Raw genomic sequence first — 17,216 nt, 5'->3', positions numbered from 1 at the left:
GGCTGCTCTCCGATTCACAGTCCTCTCCCAGGACGCACCTGTGAGAACACAGATGCGTCAGTACCAGGCAAAGGTACTTTTGAAATCTCTGCCCGAGGGCACTGTTTGGAGGGGGTGGTGCGAGGTTCTGATCCCCCCATCATTCCCACATCACTGACTCATGCCTGAGGTCTGCGTGCTCCTTGGTGGGTGCCCCAGGCTAGCTGGTCCCTCCACTCAGCCCTGGCTGACACCATCACAAAACCAGTTCCCTGTCTGTCTCCTGACTCAGGGGCTCGCAAACATTCAGACCCGACGCTTCTTTTATTTATTTATTTTTAAACTTTTGGCTGCACCGCGCGGCATGTGGGATCTTAGTTCCCTGACCAGGGATTGAACCCGTGCCCCCTGCAGTGGAAGCACGGAGTCTTAACCATCGGACCACCAGGGAGGTCCCCCGATGCTTCTTTTATAAAACTAATATTTTGTAACGTGACTCTCTTTCCTGAAGTTGAGTTCATAGGTATGTAATTCACCTGTATGTGCGATTTCCAAAACAGTGCTATAATTCCCTCATTATAATGTAAAAGTGGAGGATTAAAAGGAAGGTAATTTGTCATAAAATGATATGTGGGAAATCAGAAGCTTGTCCTGTACCAGGATCTCCAGGAAGGCAGCGGCCACAAGTGCAGACAGTCACAGGTGCGCCCTGTGGGTGAGGCCGTTGGTGACGTGATTTTCCAGAATGGGGACCAGCTCTTGGTTAATGTCCAAATGAAACAAAGAACAACCTTCCCTCAACTGACATGGTGGTTGCATTCCTGGAAAATTCAGTGACGATTAAAACGGGGCAGTAAAAGAAAAATTGCATTTGTATGTAAGATGAAGTTAGAGTCTAGACGCAGATCACTTCAAGCAGGGTTTTCGCCTACGTGAATGCCCGGTGAGCCGTCAGACTGTCACGCGGGACGTGGGCCCATCCCGGTCGCGGGGACTGCCGGGCGCACTGCAGGACGTGTAGCCTTCCTGCCCACTGCCGCTGCCAAGGGCCAGTGGCTCCCACACACACACGTCCTGGGGACACAAGTCCAATCATGGCAGGGGCAGGCCTGCCCCCAGGAGCACAAGGGGCCAGTGGGTCAGGCTGTCCCTCCGGGTCTTGGCTTATGCTGTTCCTCCCTCTCCTTCTCACCGAGGGAGTGTCTCCTCTTCCTTCAGGAAGCTCACCCCGATGCCGCCAGGCTGGGGCGATGCCCTTCCCTGCCCCCGAGGCCCCACCCACCAGAATTTGAGAGCCTTGATAACTTGTCCATCTCCCCCCAGGAAGCCAGAAGCCTTTGCCCTTCACCACTGAAGCCCAGGTCAGCTTCAGAGCCTGGCATACAGTAGGTGCCCAATAAATGTTTGTCAAAGACGTGACTCCTGGTAGTGGCCCCTGCTCCTGTGTTGTGCTCACTTGGTCCTCACAGCAGCCCAGCAAGTATTCTTAGTCCCACGTGCAGGGGAGGAAACTGAGACTCAGAGAGGTCAGGTGACATGCCCAAGGTCACACGGGAAACTAGGAAATGAATCCGGAACTTCAGATCCTCCAGAGAAGTATCCTCCGTTCTCCCTCACTGCCGTGCTCAACACCTCCCGCGGCTTTCCATCAAAGACACGGCAGCCAGGCCCCCACCAGCCTCGTTACTGACCCTGCCCTTCTGGGTGTACAGCCCCGGACTCTGCACCGACCCGCACACCTGCCCCTGAGCCCGGTCGCGCTCTCTCCTCCTGGCCTTGCCCCCACCATCTCCATCTTGCCCATCCTTCAAGTCCCATCACCGGTGCTGCTCCCCGACCCCCATCCTAGGCCCCTTTCCCCATCACAGCCCCCAGATCTTCACTTTCTGCCCCTGCTTTGCAGGCTGCCGTATTTGAGCTGTGTTCCCAGCGCCTCTGATGGCCGTGTCTGGAGGCGGGGCATGCCTTACTCACTCCTGGGCCCCTCCCTGGGGCACCAGCACAGGCCTGGCCGGTAGCCCATCAGTGACCTCGTGCACGATCCCCACATGCTGGCTGGGCTCTGTGTAAACCAAGTCACTGCAAACGCACGCCAGGAGCAGAGGGGCACCTTTTCATCATCCCCTGAGATTGCTGAGAAGAGCTGCAGGCGAGGCAAGGCTCAGCGTCCAGCGCCAACACCTAGCCGGCCCTGCGTCTCCACACCCGGGTCAGGGGCGGCGCCACAGGCTTTCACTGCTTCCAGCCACAAGTGGATGTGGAGTTGCCCTGCCCTCCACAGGTTGTGACGGCTGAGGAGCAGGGAGGGCCGTTGGCGGAGCCTTGGCGTCGCCTTGGCATCGCCTTGGCGTCGCCTTGGCGTCACGAGGCGGACGACCCCAGCATCTTCTCCTCCTTGCTGTGTCACTTCATAGCTATAGTGACACGTGGCTGATGATTTAGCCTCTCGGAGCCTCAGTTTCCTCATCTGTAAACTGAAAGTTTGGGAGCAGATGATCTTCAAAGTCTCTTGCGCCTTTTATATTTTACGATTCATTCAACAAATATTTTTTGAGTACCTACTGATGCATCCCAGAACAAAAGTGAAGGGCCCGTCCTACCTAAAGTCAAACCGTCCCCTTTCCCTGTCCTCCACCCCTACCTCCTTTTCCTCCTTAGCTTTTAGCAGCACCTGACATACCTTTGATTTCATGTATTTGTCTCTTTCACAGTGTGTCTCTGTAACGGCTCTGTCAGCAGTGCCTGGAGCAGGGCTGGGCACATCGTAGGCACTCAGTCAATACTTGTGGAATGAATGAATGAACAAATGAACTGGATCAAATGGATCTGCATGACGTCCAGAGCCCTTACTGACCCTTGATGAGTTCACAAGAACAACCACAGTGCAGTCTTTGGGGGAGGGTTGCAATCCACACGACATCCCTGTGACTGCTTTGAGCCTCCGTGGACCCGCAGGAGGTTGTAGGCAGGCTGGGAGAGCACCCGTCCCCGGAGCGCCCCTCCACGATTGACCTGGGTCATGTGGCTTCCCTCTGTCTCCCTGGGTCTCCAGGGTGATGTGTACATTCCTCCACTGCCCCCAGCCCACCCTCCCAGCCACGGTGAGCAGCTCCCTGGATATCCTGTATTTTTTTTAATTTAATTTTTATTTTATATTGGAGTATAGTTGATTTACAGTGTTGTGTTAGTTTCAGGTGTACAGCAAAGTGATTCAGTTATGCATATACATATATCCATTCTTTTTTAGATTCTTTTCCCATATCAGAGAATATTGAGTAGACTAACACACCATTGTAAAGCAATTATACTCCAATAAAGATGTTTTAAAAAAAAAAGAATATTGAGTAGAGTTCCCTGTGCTATTCAATAGGTCCTTGTTAGTTATGTATTTTATATACAGTGGTGTGTAATGTTAATTCCAGTCTCCTAATTTATCCCTCCCCCCACCATGCTTCCCCTTTGGTAACCATAAGTTCATTTTTGAAGTCTGTGAGTCAGTTTCCGTTTTTTGGATAACTTCATTTGTATCATTTTTTTCTTTAGATTCCACACATGAGTGATATCCTATGATATTTTTCTTTCTCTGTCTGACTTACTTCACTTAATATGATAATCTCTAGGTCCATCCATGTTGCTGCAAATGGCATTATTTCATTCTTTTTTATGGCTGAGTAACATTCCATTGTATATATGTACCACATCTTTATCCATTCTTCTGCCAGTGGACATTTAGGTTGCTTCCATGCCTTGGTTATTGTAAGTAGTGCTACAGTGAACATCAGGGTGCATGTATCTTTTCGAATGATGGTTTTCTCCAGATATATGCCCAGGAGTGGGATTGCTGGATCATATGGTAATTTTATTTTTATTCTTTTAACGAATTTCCATACTGTTCTCCATAGTGGTTGTACCAATTTATATTCCCACCAAACAGTGTAGGAGGGTTCCCTTTTCTCCACACCCTCTCTGGCATTTATTGTTTGTAGATTTTTTGATGATCACCGATGTGAGGTGATGCCTCATTGTTGTTTTGATTTTCATTTCTCTAATAATTAGTGACGTTGAGCATCTTTTCATGTGCTTTTTGGCCATCTGTATGTCTTCTTTGGAGAAATGTCTATTTAGATCTTCTGCCCAGTTTTTGATTGCGTTGTTTGTTTGATGTAGAGCTGCATGAGCTGTTTGTTTATTTTGGAGATTAATCCCTTGTTGGTTGCTTCGTTTGCAAATATTTTTTCCCATTCTGTGGGTTGTCTTTTTGTTTTGTTTATGGTTTCCTTTGCTGTGCAAATGCTTTTAAGTTTAACTAGGCCCCACTTGTTTATTTTTGTTTTCATTTTCATTACTCTAGGAGGTGGATCCAAAAAGGTATTGCTGCAATTTATGTCAAAGAGTGTTCTGCCTTTGTTTTCCTCTAAGAGTTTTATAGTATCCGGCCTTACAATTAGGTCTTTAATCCATTTTGAGTTTATGTTTGTGTATGGTGTTAGAAAACACACTAATTTCATTCTTTTACTTGTAGCTGTCCAGTTTTCCCAGCACCACTTATTGAAGAGACTGTCTTTTCTCCATTGTGTATTCTTGCGTCATTTGTCATAGATTAATTGACAATAGGTGCGTGGGTTTATTTCTGGGCTTTCTATCCTGTTCCATTGACCTATATTTCTGTTTTTGTGCCAGTACCATACTATTTTGATTACTGTAGCTTTGTAATATAGTCTGAAGTCAGGGAGCCTGTCCAGCTCCATTTTTCTTTCTCAAGGTTGCTGTTGCTATTTGGGTCTTTTGTGTTTCCGTACAAATTAAAAATTTTTTTGTTCTAGTTCTGTGAAAAATTCCATTGGTAATTTGATAGAGATTGCATTGAATCTGTAGAATGCCTCCGGTATCTGTATCTGGGTTGGGGGGGAGCACCATTTAACCCACTACATGTACCAAATGCATGGAGGGGAGGTAAGCGCCCTCCCACCCGTGTCATCCAGGCACCCATAGACCTCCACAGAGCTCATTCCTGAGATAGTCTCTGCGTATATAGGAATATAGGTATAGCTGTATGTGTGTGTGTGTGTGTGTGTGTCATTTGTGCACAAATAGTAGCATTCTCTACACACTTCTGCACTTGGCCTTTCTTTCTTAATGTATCTTAATGATCGTCCTGTAACTGCAGCTGCCTCATTCTTTTTAACAGCTATGTAGTACTCCATTGTATGGATGTACCAGTTTTTTTTTTTTTTGGCTGCGTTGGGTCTTCGTTGCTGTGCGCGGGCTTTCTCTAGTTGCGGTATACGGGCTTCTCATTGCGGTGGCTTCTCTTGTTGCAGAGCACGGGCTCTAGGCACGTGGGCTTCAGTAGTTGTGGCACAAGGGCTCAGTAGTTGTGGCTCATGGGCTCTAGAGTGCAAGATCAGTAGTTGTGGTGCATGGGCTTAGTTGCTCTGCGGCATGTGGGATAGTCCCGGACCAGGGATTGAACCCATGTCCCCTGAATTGGTAGATGGATTCTTTACCACTGCACCACCAGGGAAGTCCCTGGATGTACCAGTTTTTATTTAACTATTCCCCCTTGATGGATTTTCAGGTTGTTTCCAATCATTTGGTATTTCCACCAGTGCCGCAAAGACCGTCTTGGTAAGTGATGTCTCTGTCCATGTACATGAGCCTATCTGTGCAGGAAATTCTTTCTTGCTTTTGAAAAGACAATATAAGGGGATTAAAAACTATCTTTAATTTTTAAAAATCTTCCCTTATCCCCACCATGCCCACCACTCTGCATATTCCCTTCCAGCCTGATCCTCAGTCAAGAGCATTTTGCAAAGTTGTAGGCACAAGAGACATTTTTATCCTGTTCCATAAGCTACAACGTACATTGTAAGAGTTTTCCATGTTGCCAGTCATCCATATTACATTTTTGTGGCTGTGTGACAATGTCCCTGGGCAGATGGGTCATGAGGTACGAAGCCATTGCCCCCTGTGGACTGTTCAGGTTTATTTTTTTTTTAATAAATTTATTTATTATTTTATTTTTGGCTGCGTTGGGTCTTCGTTGCTGCGTGTGGGCTTTCTGTAGTTGTGGTGAGTGGGGGCTACTCTTCGTTGCAATATATGGTTTTCTCATTGCAATGGCTTCTCTTGTTGTGGAGCATGGGCTCTAGGTGCATGGGCTTCAGTAGTTGTGGCACGCGGGCTCAGTAGTTATGGCACACGTGCTCAGTAGTTGTGGCTCGCAGGCTCTAGAGCGCAGGCTCAGTAGTTGTGGCGCATGGGCTTAGTTGCTCCGCAGCATGTGGGATCTTCCCGGACCAGGGATTGAACCCATGTCCCCTGCATTGGCAGGTGGATTCTTAACCACTGCACCACCAGGGAAGTCCTCCAGTAGCTTTTTAATAATAATTTTAAAAAAGGGATAATTTCCTTAGAATAGATTTCCAAGCATAGTATTATTCAGTCAAAGGCTCGACAGTTTCACAGCACGAACTGCAAGTTGCCAAATTGCTTTACGAGGAGACAGCCCTCTAGACACTGACATGGGTGGCAGCCGGGCCTGCCTAACTCACCAGCCCTCACCCGGTGTTGAGGCTTAGCTCCTCTTGTCCAAAAGAGCACGTGTCCAGGGCCCTCAAAGTTGATTTGATCTGGGTGCCCTTGATTTCTCTGTTGCTCCCTACCTGGGCCACTGTGGATTCTTTGAACCCTGGCTTGGCGACTTGGCCTTGGTCCGACCACTTCACCTCTCTGATCAGATTTCCTCACCAGAAAAGTGTAGGGTGACCAACTGTCCCTGTTTTTCTGGGATGCGGGACTCTCCATGCTGAAGTCAGGCATGTCCCAGGCAAACCCGGACAAGTTGGTCAGTCCAGTGATGGTCGGATCATGCCAGTGCCCCGCAGAGACTTGCTGTAAGTACGAAACCAGCTGATTGGATGAAAGGGCAGCCCCGGTGCCCGAAACTGACTGGCACACCCTTAATGGGCACTGGGTGATTCATGGATGGTTCAGATCCTGTGCGCACAGAAGCTCTCCTTTTCTTAGTCCCCCATCTTCCCACCACTGGGTGTTATTCAAAAAACTGGAAATAGAGTAAAGTGGTGCTTTCATCGTAGTTTCTGTGACAGTTACTCTGTTGCCCCATGACTGAGGCACTCACAAATCGTCTGTGTTTGAGACAGTCTCTGGGGAGCCCCCGGCCTCCCCACATGGCCTGGTGTCCCCGACCTTCTTCAGCCTGGCCCCTTCCCACACTCCAGACACCTGGCCTCTCTGAAGGTCACTTGCTCCCTGTCATTTGTGGGCCCAGTGGGTAGGAATTCTCAGGCCCACCTCAGGCCCCAGGAGCCCCCTCACCCCCGTCACTCCCGACGTGTGCAGGTGGGAGGGTTTGTGAGTGGGGATTCCGGCCACTCCTGAGGTTGACCATTTTCCATACATTTGTTTCCTCTTTGAATTTCCTCCTGGGCCTTTGTGAGGTTACGGCTTTGGGATATGCATACCTTTTTCGCTGAAAACTGGGTTCCTGTTGTCTTGCTGGCAGCTTTTTTCTTGGTATATTTTTGTTCTTTTCTTTCCTATTACCACGATGTGAAAGATGGACCTGAATTTTTCTGCTTGTTTATGCAAAAAAAAAAAAAAAGAGAGAGAGAAAATTGCTATGTCGTGTTGTTCTTTTTGAAGTCTGTGTGTGTTTTCGTGCGTGCACGCTCACAGATGTGGGTAAAAAGCTGCCTTCTGAAACTCACCTTGTGTGTTTTTGTGATGTCTGCTGGGGAGAAGGAGAGGATGGATGCCCAGAGAAGGGTATGAATCAAGAAGCATTTACCCAGACTCTTGGGGGCAATTTTGCATGGGCCCCACCCCTGCCCCTCACCTAGTGGGCACTCAGCATTTATTGAATGCGTGAGTCTTACCTTATTTCTCTCAATCCTTTTAAAGAAACATTCTAGGTGTAGCTGAAGCTCCTGACTTCAGGGGGCCCTTTTGTAGCTAAGTTTCTTCTTCCCTCCAGGGATATATCACCCCTCTCTGGAGTTTCTCTTCCTATGCTTGTTTTCATACTATTTCTATTCATTTACGTTTGCAAAAACTAGATCTAGCATTTTTTTATGTTTCCAAACTTTGTGTAAATGGTATGATACTGTCCGTGTCACTCTGCAGCTTGCTTGTGTTGATTGCTTTCCTTCTCATATAGGATTTCATTGGGTGGATGTCCCACAATTAATGAGCCATTCTTTGGTTGGTGGCTGTATTGGTTTCCCAGGGCTACCCTAATGAAATATCACAGAGTGGGTGGCTTAAACAACAAAAATGTATTCTCTCACAGTTCTGGAGGCTAGAAGTCCAAAATCAAGGTGTCGGCAGGTTGGTTCCTTCTGAGGGCTAGGAGGGAAAGTCTGTTTCAGGCCTCTCTTCCAGCTTCGGGTGGCCTCAGGCATCCTGGTGCTTGTAAATGGCATTCTCCATGAGTCTTCCCACTGTTTTCTTTCTATGTGTTTCTGTCTCTGTGTCTAAATTTTTCCCTTTTTACAAGGACACTAGTCCTGTTGGGTGAGGGCCCATTTGTATGACCTCATTTTAAATTAATTGCCTCTTTAAAGAACTGTCTCCAAGCACTGTCCCATTCTGAGGTACTGGGCTTTAGAGCTTCAACATATGAATTTGGGGGGGGGACACAGGTCACCCTATGACACTAGTGAGGCTATGGCTTTCCACCCTGGTTGCACCAGTGCACGCTTGCCAGGGACACGTAGACCTTCCTGCTTCTCAGGGTTCACAGCTGCTGACATTGTCAGAATTTTTCATTTTTGGCCAATCTGCTGAAGGTGCACATGACTGTCATCTGATTTGCCCCCTCTCCCCCCAGTTTTTAGTGAGATTGAGATCTTTTCATGTGTTTTGTGTCTGCTTTGGCGAATTCCCTATTCATACCTTGGCCCATTTTTCAGTTGGAGTTAAGAGTGTGTTTCATACTGATTTGTAGGAATTCTTTGTAGATCCTGGATACTACCCTGCATTGCAAGCCTTTTCAGCTGGTCTCTGGCTCACCTTTACACTTGTTTACGGTCTCCTTTGATGTACAGAGGTTTTTCATCTCAACGTAGTCAAATGCTTCAAGCACCAAGGTTGATCTTGTTTAAGAAATCCTTCCCTACACCAACGTCATGGAAATACTGTCTTATATTTTCTACTAAATAATTCCAAGCTTTGTTTCTCACATTCTGGCCTCAGTCCACCTGGGATTTATTTGCATGTGCAATGGATAAAAAAAAAAAAAATCTAATTTTGTTTTCCCAGATGGATTGCCAGTGGCCGGACTCACCCCATTTCATGCTCTGGTTTCCCTGGTGGGCCAAGGCGCCGGCATCCTGATCCCTGACATCAGTATTCACGGCACACCCGGGGATTTTCCTCCTGAAAAGGGCTCAGTGCTCAAAACAGTGACGTCTATGCCTGCTCCCAGGATGAGCCCAGCTGGAGCCCGCAGCTGTGGCTGTGTCCTTCTGGAAGGGGCTGCAGAGATGGATACGGTACTAGTTTCCTGGGGCTGCCATAACAAATGACCACAAACTTGGTGCCTTAAAATAACAGACACATATTCTCTCACAGCTCTGGAGGCCAGAAGTCTGAAGTCAAGGCGTCAGCAGGGTTGATTCCTTCTGGAAGCTGCAAGAGAGAATCTGTCCCATGCTTCTCTCTGAGCTTCGTGTGGCCTTCGGCAGTTCTTGGCATTTGTTGGCTTATAGATGGGTCACTCCAACCTCTGCTCCATCTCACGTGGTCTTCTCCTCTATGTCTGTGTCTGTTTCCCCTTCTCTTTTAAGGATCGTCAGTGGATTTAGGGCCCACCCTAGCCCAGGAGGATCTCATCCTGAGATCCTGCATTATATTTGCCAAACCCTTTTTCCAAGTCAGGTCACATTCACAAGTTGTGGGTGGAATGTATCTTTTGGGGCCACCATTCCACCCACTAGAGGTATTATCTGTAGTGGGAAGAAGAGTTTCTTCCTTCAACAGTCGCTTTCTCTCACCGACACGCGCTGCCTTCTGGCTCCCTTGTTTGGTGAACCGGGCACCCAGTCTGCTGTTTTTCTTTTATTTTCTCCCCGATTCCCAAATCCAGTGATGAGTTTTCCCACTCCTGGGAATATATCTTAAAGAACTGATTCAACGGCGTGGACAAAAAGATCTTCTTGTTGTGGCTTTGTTAATAACATTGAAAAGTTAGACATAACCCCCAGGAGAGAAGGTAATTACTTAATTACTTCAATAACATTTGTTCGTCATGCAGACTAACGAAGAGACTTAGAAGTAGATGGGGTAAGGAGAGAGCAGAGGAGACGAGGGTACACTTGCTGCCTCCATAGCGAGGGGGGATGTTCCACTTGTGATCACCCAAAGGATCACATAATGTCAGTTAGGAAGTGGACAACCAGGGAAGTCTCAGGTGTGATCCAGGGGCTTGAAGCTGGTCTGAGTCCATGAAACTAAGTCATGAGGGATAAGTTTTCTCTGGTGGACCAGGCTGAGCCAGGAAGGAGGTTTCAGGAGGAGGGCAACAAGTCTGCAGGAACTGACCTACCTTGCTGGGACCCACAGCTGGCCACCAAAATTACAAAAACATGGCAACACGGAAAGGTGCCTGATTAGGTGAAAAATGCAGCCTAAAAATTGATTCAGAAGAGCGCCTAGGGACTTCCCTGGTGGTCCAGCGGTAAAGAATCTTACAATGCAGGGGACACGGGTTCAATCCCTGGTCGGGGAACTAAGATCCCACATGCCACAGGGCAACTGAAAGCCCGTGTGCCACAACTACTGAGCTCGCATGCCTCAACGAGAGCCTGCATGCCGCAAACTACAGAGCCCTCGTGCTCTGGAACCCGTGCGCCACAACTACAGAGCCCACGCGCCCTGTAGCCTGTGTGACACAACTAGAGAGAAGCCCGCGCACCGTGACGAGAAAAGATCCCGCGTGCCTCGGTGAAGATCCCGCATGCCGCAACTAAGACCCGATGCAGCCTAAAATAAATAAATAAATAATAAATAAATCTTACCAAAAAAAAAAGAGTGCCTAGAAACAGAGAATTGCCGTACTTTTCAGCAGTCCTACTTCTGGGCATCTACCCATAAGGAAAAACAGGGATTTGAATAGATGTGTGTCCGCCCGTGTTCACAGCAGCATTATTCCCAATAGTCAAAAGGTGAAAACAATGCAAATGTCCATTATCCACAAATAAATGGATCAACCAAATGTGGTCTGTCCACACAGTGGAATATTATTCAGCCTTAAAGAGGAAGGAAATTCTGACACATGTTACAACATGGATGAACCTTGAGGATGTTATGCTAAGTGAAGTAAGCCAAACACACAGGACGAATGCTGTACGAGTCCCCTTATATGAGGGACCTGGAGTAGTCAGATTATTCATAGACACAGAAAGTAGACTGTGGTTGCAGGGCCTGGGGGGAGGGGAAGGGGGAAGTTGGTGTTTAACGGGGACAGAGTTTTAGTTTGGAAAGTTGCAAAGTTCTAGAGATGGATGGTAGTGATGGTTGTGTAACAAGGTGAATATACTTAATGCTGCAGAGCTGTACGTTTATCAAGTGGTTACGTGTACATTATACGTTATGTGTCTTTGACCACGGTTTTGTTACAAAAAGGATGCCTAGTATAGTAGTTGATTGGCGGAGGGGGGATTCAAATCGCAGCCACAGGGCTTCCCTGGTGGCGCAGTGGTTGAGAATCCGCCTGCCAATGCAGGAGACACGGGTTCGAGCCCTGGTCTGGGAAGATCCCACATGCCGCGGAGCAGCTGGGCCCGTGAGCCACAATTACTGAGCCTGCGCGTCTGGAGCCTGTGCTCCGCAACGGGAGAGGCCACGATAGTGACAAGCCCGCGCACCGCGATGAAGAGTGGCCCCCACTTGCCGCAACTGGAGAAAGCCCTCGCACAGAAACGAAGACCCAACACAGCCAGAAATATAAAATTAAATAAATAAAAAATTAAAAAAAAAAATCGCAGCCACACCTCTTTGTGCGTTCTTTTGTCCCTGTGGCTTTATTTCTCGTGTTCAGGTGCTGTATGGCCGTGAGGGAAGCCGACAAGGTTGCCGCCCTGCTGAAGGCTCCAGGCAACAGGGGCAGACAGACCTTCACCAAGTCACATCATCAAATACGGGCATGACTTTCCTATCAGTGATTAGGTCTGTGACCTTGGACAAGCTGCTTCTCCTTTCTGAGTTTATTTCCTCCTCTGTAAAAACAGGGACAATCACATGACTTGCAGTAATGCTGGAGGATCCCTGAGCATCCTCTGAATCGCCGGGCGGGACTGCTTAGCTCAGAAGGCCCTCCATATGGGTGAGTTCCTTTTCCGGAGTTCCACATCAGAAAGAGATGCTTGAGGACAACACTAACATGATTCATGTTGCCCAGGGATGGAGTCAGGCAGTGTATATACACATATTTTAAGTCTTGTACAATCCTTTGATATGCACAGAAGTTCTGGATATTCACCAAGGTGTGAAGAGTGCGTGATAGGATGTCAGGTAGGATTTTTTTTTTTTTAATATTTATTTATCTATTTATTTTGGCTGCGAAGGGTCTTAGTTGCGGCACGCTGGATCTTCATTACGGCATGTGGGATCTTTAGTTGGGGCATGCGGGCTTCTTAGTTGCGGTGTGCGGACTCTTAGTTGCGGCATGCATGCGGGATCTGGTTCCCTGACCAGGGATCAAACCCAGGCCCCCTGCATTGGGAGCATGGAGTCTTACCCACTGGGTGACCAGGGAAGTTCCAGGAATTTTTTTCTTTAATCCCTATTAAGGGATTTCTGGCTACAGGATCTTGGGCAAATAACCTGACATCTCTAAACCTCAGTTCAGTTTCCTCAAGTGCAAAATACGAGTGTTTTTCTTCTTTTTAACTCTTTATTATGGGAATGTTCAAGCCATCACAAAAGAAGAAGAAATAGTCTAGTGAACCTCCATTACCCAGGGTCAAGAGTTAGCAATAAATTGCCAATTTTGTTTCATCTCTACCTCCCCACCCTTCCTCCTGCTGTTATTTTAAAGCAAATCCCAAACAAAGAGACTCTTAAAAAAACCCCACCACAATACCATTATCATGCCTAAAATTTTTTAAAAAACAATTTCTGAAATCATCTAAAGTCTAATCAGTGTATAGTCATCCTTGGTTGTCCCATAAATGCTTTTTAAATTTGATTTGCTTGAATCAGGATCCATAAGATCCACACATTTCATTTGCTTGATATATCCATTTCCCCAGAGTTTTGTTTTTTTCTTTTGGCTGTGTTGGGTCTTCGTTGCTGCCACCGGCTTTCTCTAGTTGCCGCGAGCGGGGGCTACTCTTCGTTGCAGTGCGTGGGCTTCTCACTGCGGTGGCTTCTCTTGTTGCGGAGCACGAGCTCTAGGTGTGCAGGCTTCAGTAGCTGTGGCACGCGGGCTCAGTAGTTGTGGCGCACGGGCTTAGTTGCTCTGCGGCATGTGGGATCTTCCCAGACCAGGGCTCAAACCCGTGTCCCCTGCATTGGCAGGCAGATTCTTAACCACTGCGCCACCAGGGAAATCCCTTCCCCAGAGTTTTAATAGGACAATTTTCAAATATCCAGTGAAGGCAGAAGGATTTTACAGTGAGCGCGTGTGTCACCCCCTAGATTGAACCACTGACATGTTTACTGTGCTTTGTCACTTGCCTATCTATCTACCTGTCTCTCTACAGTTGGTAGCACTTTTAAGTTTCTTTTAACCTCAACACTCTCCTTGCTCTCATGTTTTTGGTTTTTTTTGTTTTGTTGCCATTTATTTGTTGAAGAAATCATGTCATTTGTCGTGTAGGATTTCTCATTTGAGGATTAAATGAGCTAATATGTGCATAGTGCTTAGAATGTAGTGGGTACCTAATTAACATCCATTATGACTTGTTTTGTTCTTCATCTGTATCTTCTGATTTTTTCCAAGTGAAAATATATCCATTTTCTAAAAAAAAAAAAAAAAAGGGCTTCCCTGGTGGCGCAGTGGTTGAGAATCTGCCTGCGAATGCAGGGGACACGGGTTCGAGCCCTGGTCTGGGAAGATCCCACATGCCGCGGAGCAACCGGGCCCGTGAGCCACAACTACTGAGCCTGCGCGTCTGGAGCCTGTGCTCCGCAACAAGAGAGGCCGCGATACTGAGAGGCCCGCGCACCGCGATGAAGAGTGGCCCCCGCTTGCCGCAACTGGAGAGAGCCCTAGCACAGAAACGAAGACCCAACATAGCAACCAATCAATCAATTAAATAAATAAATCTTTAAAAAAAAAAAAAAAAAAAAAAAAAAAAAGTTTAAAAGTGTTCCTGGGCTGCTAGACTTTTCGAAGCTATGTTGGTTTGTAGCCACAAGGGGGTCTGTCTTCACTTTGTTTGCTGGGCCCACCCTATCCACTAGGCCCTGAGGAAGGACCGCCAGCATCGGGCAGTTGACGATGGCAGAATGAGGGAGTGTCGAGGTGGGAAACAGAGCCAGAGGGGCTCAGAGGAAATGCCCCGGGTGGAATCTGGGGCCTGAGGGTGGTGACCCCAGGAGGGAGGCCCAGAGGAAACGCAGTAAAGTGTGAAAAGCTGCAGAAATCCCAGGAGAGGGTGGAAGCAACAGCACACATCATTAGGATGGCGAGGGAGCACACGGCCTGGTTTTGAGGGGCTGGGGCAGATGGAAAAGAGGACGATGAGCCTCCCCAGGGATTTGATTCCACAGACTCCGACAACAGGCAGACACATGAGAAATACAAAGGATCCGGCATCCTCCGTCAGCAGCGGGAGAAGAAAAGCAGGAGATTGGGGAGAAGAAAAGCAGGAGATTGGGGGCCGGGGAGAGCTCTGGGTTGGGGAATCAGGAGCTCTGAGCCTGGATTTGCCACCCATCCATCACCTGTGTGGTCTTGGGTAAGGCTCCTTCTCTTCTCTGACCCTTAGTTTCTCCCACCTGCAAAATAGGAGGGGTGGACTGAAAGCCCCATAGGGGTTTCTTTGAGGTCTGGCAAGGCCAATGTTCCATCTCACTGACTGCTCCCTGGGGATGAAGGAGGGGGTCGCAGCTGCTGGGATCTGGATGCGTTGGTGATGCCCTTAGCACTTTTCCTTTCAAGGAGGCAGACACCAAGTCCAGTCTCAAAACTGTGAGTCACCAAGTCAAAGTACCAAATGAATACAGACTGTAGCTACACCGTCCTGGATTCCACTCCTCACCCCACCCCTTCCTGCCCTGTGATCTTAGGTAGCATTCCACAGAGGATTGGTGATATCTGTCAAGGCTGAAGAAATGGGCAGGACCGACTTTTCCTGAACCCAGATCCTGGGCTTCTGAGATGCAACTAATCCTCGGGGGGTAGGTTTGGCTGATTCACCTTCGAGGAAAATCTGCTGAAGATTTTTAGCCAAACCAAATAGAGAAGTGAATAAATATAGAAATGAATCACTTGCCTGAATCTCTGGCCCAGGACTAGACACCTGTCCAGCATCACCATTGTGAAACCACAAGGCCGGAGGTCACACCAGCCGGCTTTGATGCCTGGGTCATTGTCATCCACGCTGAATGAAATTCATTAGTCCATTGTGAGCTGTACAGGTTTAATGCCTCTGCAGTTGCCTGATGACACTGGGGCTTGGTGGAGAAGGTCACACAATGGGCCACCGTCTGAATAAAAGCTCCCTAATGCCCCACCCAGGGTGCCCCAGTGGGTCCTCCTGAATCACGGCTGCTTCCTGGGAACTGCTCCCATGTGAGCTGGAGGACAGGAGGGCAGACTTGTGTCCATGCCTGTTCCAGGGAAAACAGGATGAGCGAAGCCTTCCGGGGCTGTAAGGAGCCAGGGCGTCATGGTGAGAACCGGCTGGGGCAGAATGGAGTGGCACTTCCAAAGCCAGCTTTGGGCTCTGTGAAGGGTCAAATTATGCCCTTCAAAAAAGATGTCCAAAGGGGAATTCCCTGGCGGTCCTGTGGTTAGGACTCTGCACTTCTACTGCTGGGGGGCCCGGGTTCCATCCTTTGTTGGGGAACTAAGATCCCACAAGCCATGCAGCGCAACCAAGAGAAAAAAAAAAAAAAAAGTCCAAGTTCTAGCCCCCAGTACCTCCACATAAGGACTGTGACCTTATTTGGAAATAGGGTTGTTGCAGAGGTAATAAGTTAAAATGAGGTCACGTTGGAATAGGGTGGGCCCCTCATCCAGTATGACTGTGTCCTTATAAAAATAGAAGTTTGGACACAGGCATACCAAGGGAGAATGCCTTGAACTTGAAGGCAGAGCTTGGGAAGATGCCTCTGTTTACAAGCTAGAGATGGCCAGCAAACCGCCAGAAGATACAGGACAGGCACAGAACAGGTCCTTTTCTCAGCGCTCAGAAGGCACCAAACCTGCTGACACCTTGGTTTAGAACTTCTAGCCTCCAGAGCTGTGAAAGAGTACATTTCCACTGTCTAAGCCACCCAGGCTATGGTGCTTTGTTACAGCAGCCCAGGAAAGGAGTCCGGGTGCTGACAGGCCAGAATCCTGACTTGGTGGCCTCCCCTCTGGGAGACCTTGGGCAAGTTACTTTCCTTCTTTGAGCCTGGGGCCAAAGAACCTGAGACTCGGGGCCTGTCTGGATAAAATCCAGCCATCCATCAGGTTCCTCACCTGGACATTTGGAGGTGGTGGGAAGCTGGGAGATGGTGCCCACTTAGCCCTGGTGCTTGGGCTGAGTTGGCCATTTCAGGCCCAGTGCCAGACACATAGCAGAGGCAGCCAGAGTCCCATGAGGCACTGGACCAGAATCCCAGAGAGATCAGGACAAAAGGCAGAGAGGAGAGAGGAGGCTTTGTGCAGACCCTGCCGTGATTCCTGTTCCTTGGCTGGGTTCTCACGTGTATGTTCTTCCCACGGACTCCCCTTCCTTGAGGTAGCACGGGGACAATATATTAACTGATCTCTTTGCCTGTCTTTGGAAGTGCTTTGAAAACTGTAATGCGGGGAACACATTTTCTCGGCAAAAACCACCTTACTGAGCGCCCATTGCATGCAGGTTAAGAAGCTGCAGGTCCTGCCCCAGGTGGTCCAGGCCAGGGGAGTGTCACAGGGCAGCGTGGAGAGGCAATAACAATGCTGTCATGCCTGTCCCTCCGACTCCCACAGTTCAAAATGAAACAGTGAGGACAGCCAGCAAAGTTCCAGCGTTTTCCATTGTCTACTGTAAAAGGCTTTTGTGAAATGT

General features: G+C 48.3%; 1 protein-coding gene and 1 long non-coding RNA gene across 2 annotated transcripts in view; one reads left to right on the top strand and one right to left on the bottom strand.

Moving 5' to 3' along the window:
• GAN (gigaxonin) overlaps positions 1–3,640 on the top strand; it is a gene marked incomplete at its 5' end in the record, with an annotated part of 81,152 nt that extends 77,512 nt beyond the window's left edge. The window contains one exon of the transcript XR_014237290.1: positions 2,691–3,640. The remainder of the gene's footprint in view (positions 1–2,690) is intronic.
• Positions 324–2,694, bottom strand: LOC309616185. Its single transcript, XR_014237344.1, has 2 exons — positions 2,345–2,694; positions 324–2,311 (listed from the first exon to the last, which is right to left on the bottom strand). It is a non-coding gene; the product is annotated as an uncharacterized lncRNA (long non-coding RNA).
• Positions 3,641–17,216: the final 13,576 nt, after the last annotated feature.

Source organism: Balaenoptera borealis (genome assembly GCF_965194805.1).
Source record: "Balaenoptera borealis genome assembly, chromosome: 19".
NCBI classification, from domain to species: Eukaryota; Metazoa; Chordata; class Mammalia; order Artiodactyla; family Balaenopteridae; genus Balaenoptera; species Balaenoptera borealis.
The sequence above is the reverse complement of the archived record's forward strand: the minus strand, read 5'-3'. Positions and strand labels throughout refer to the sequence as shown.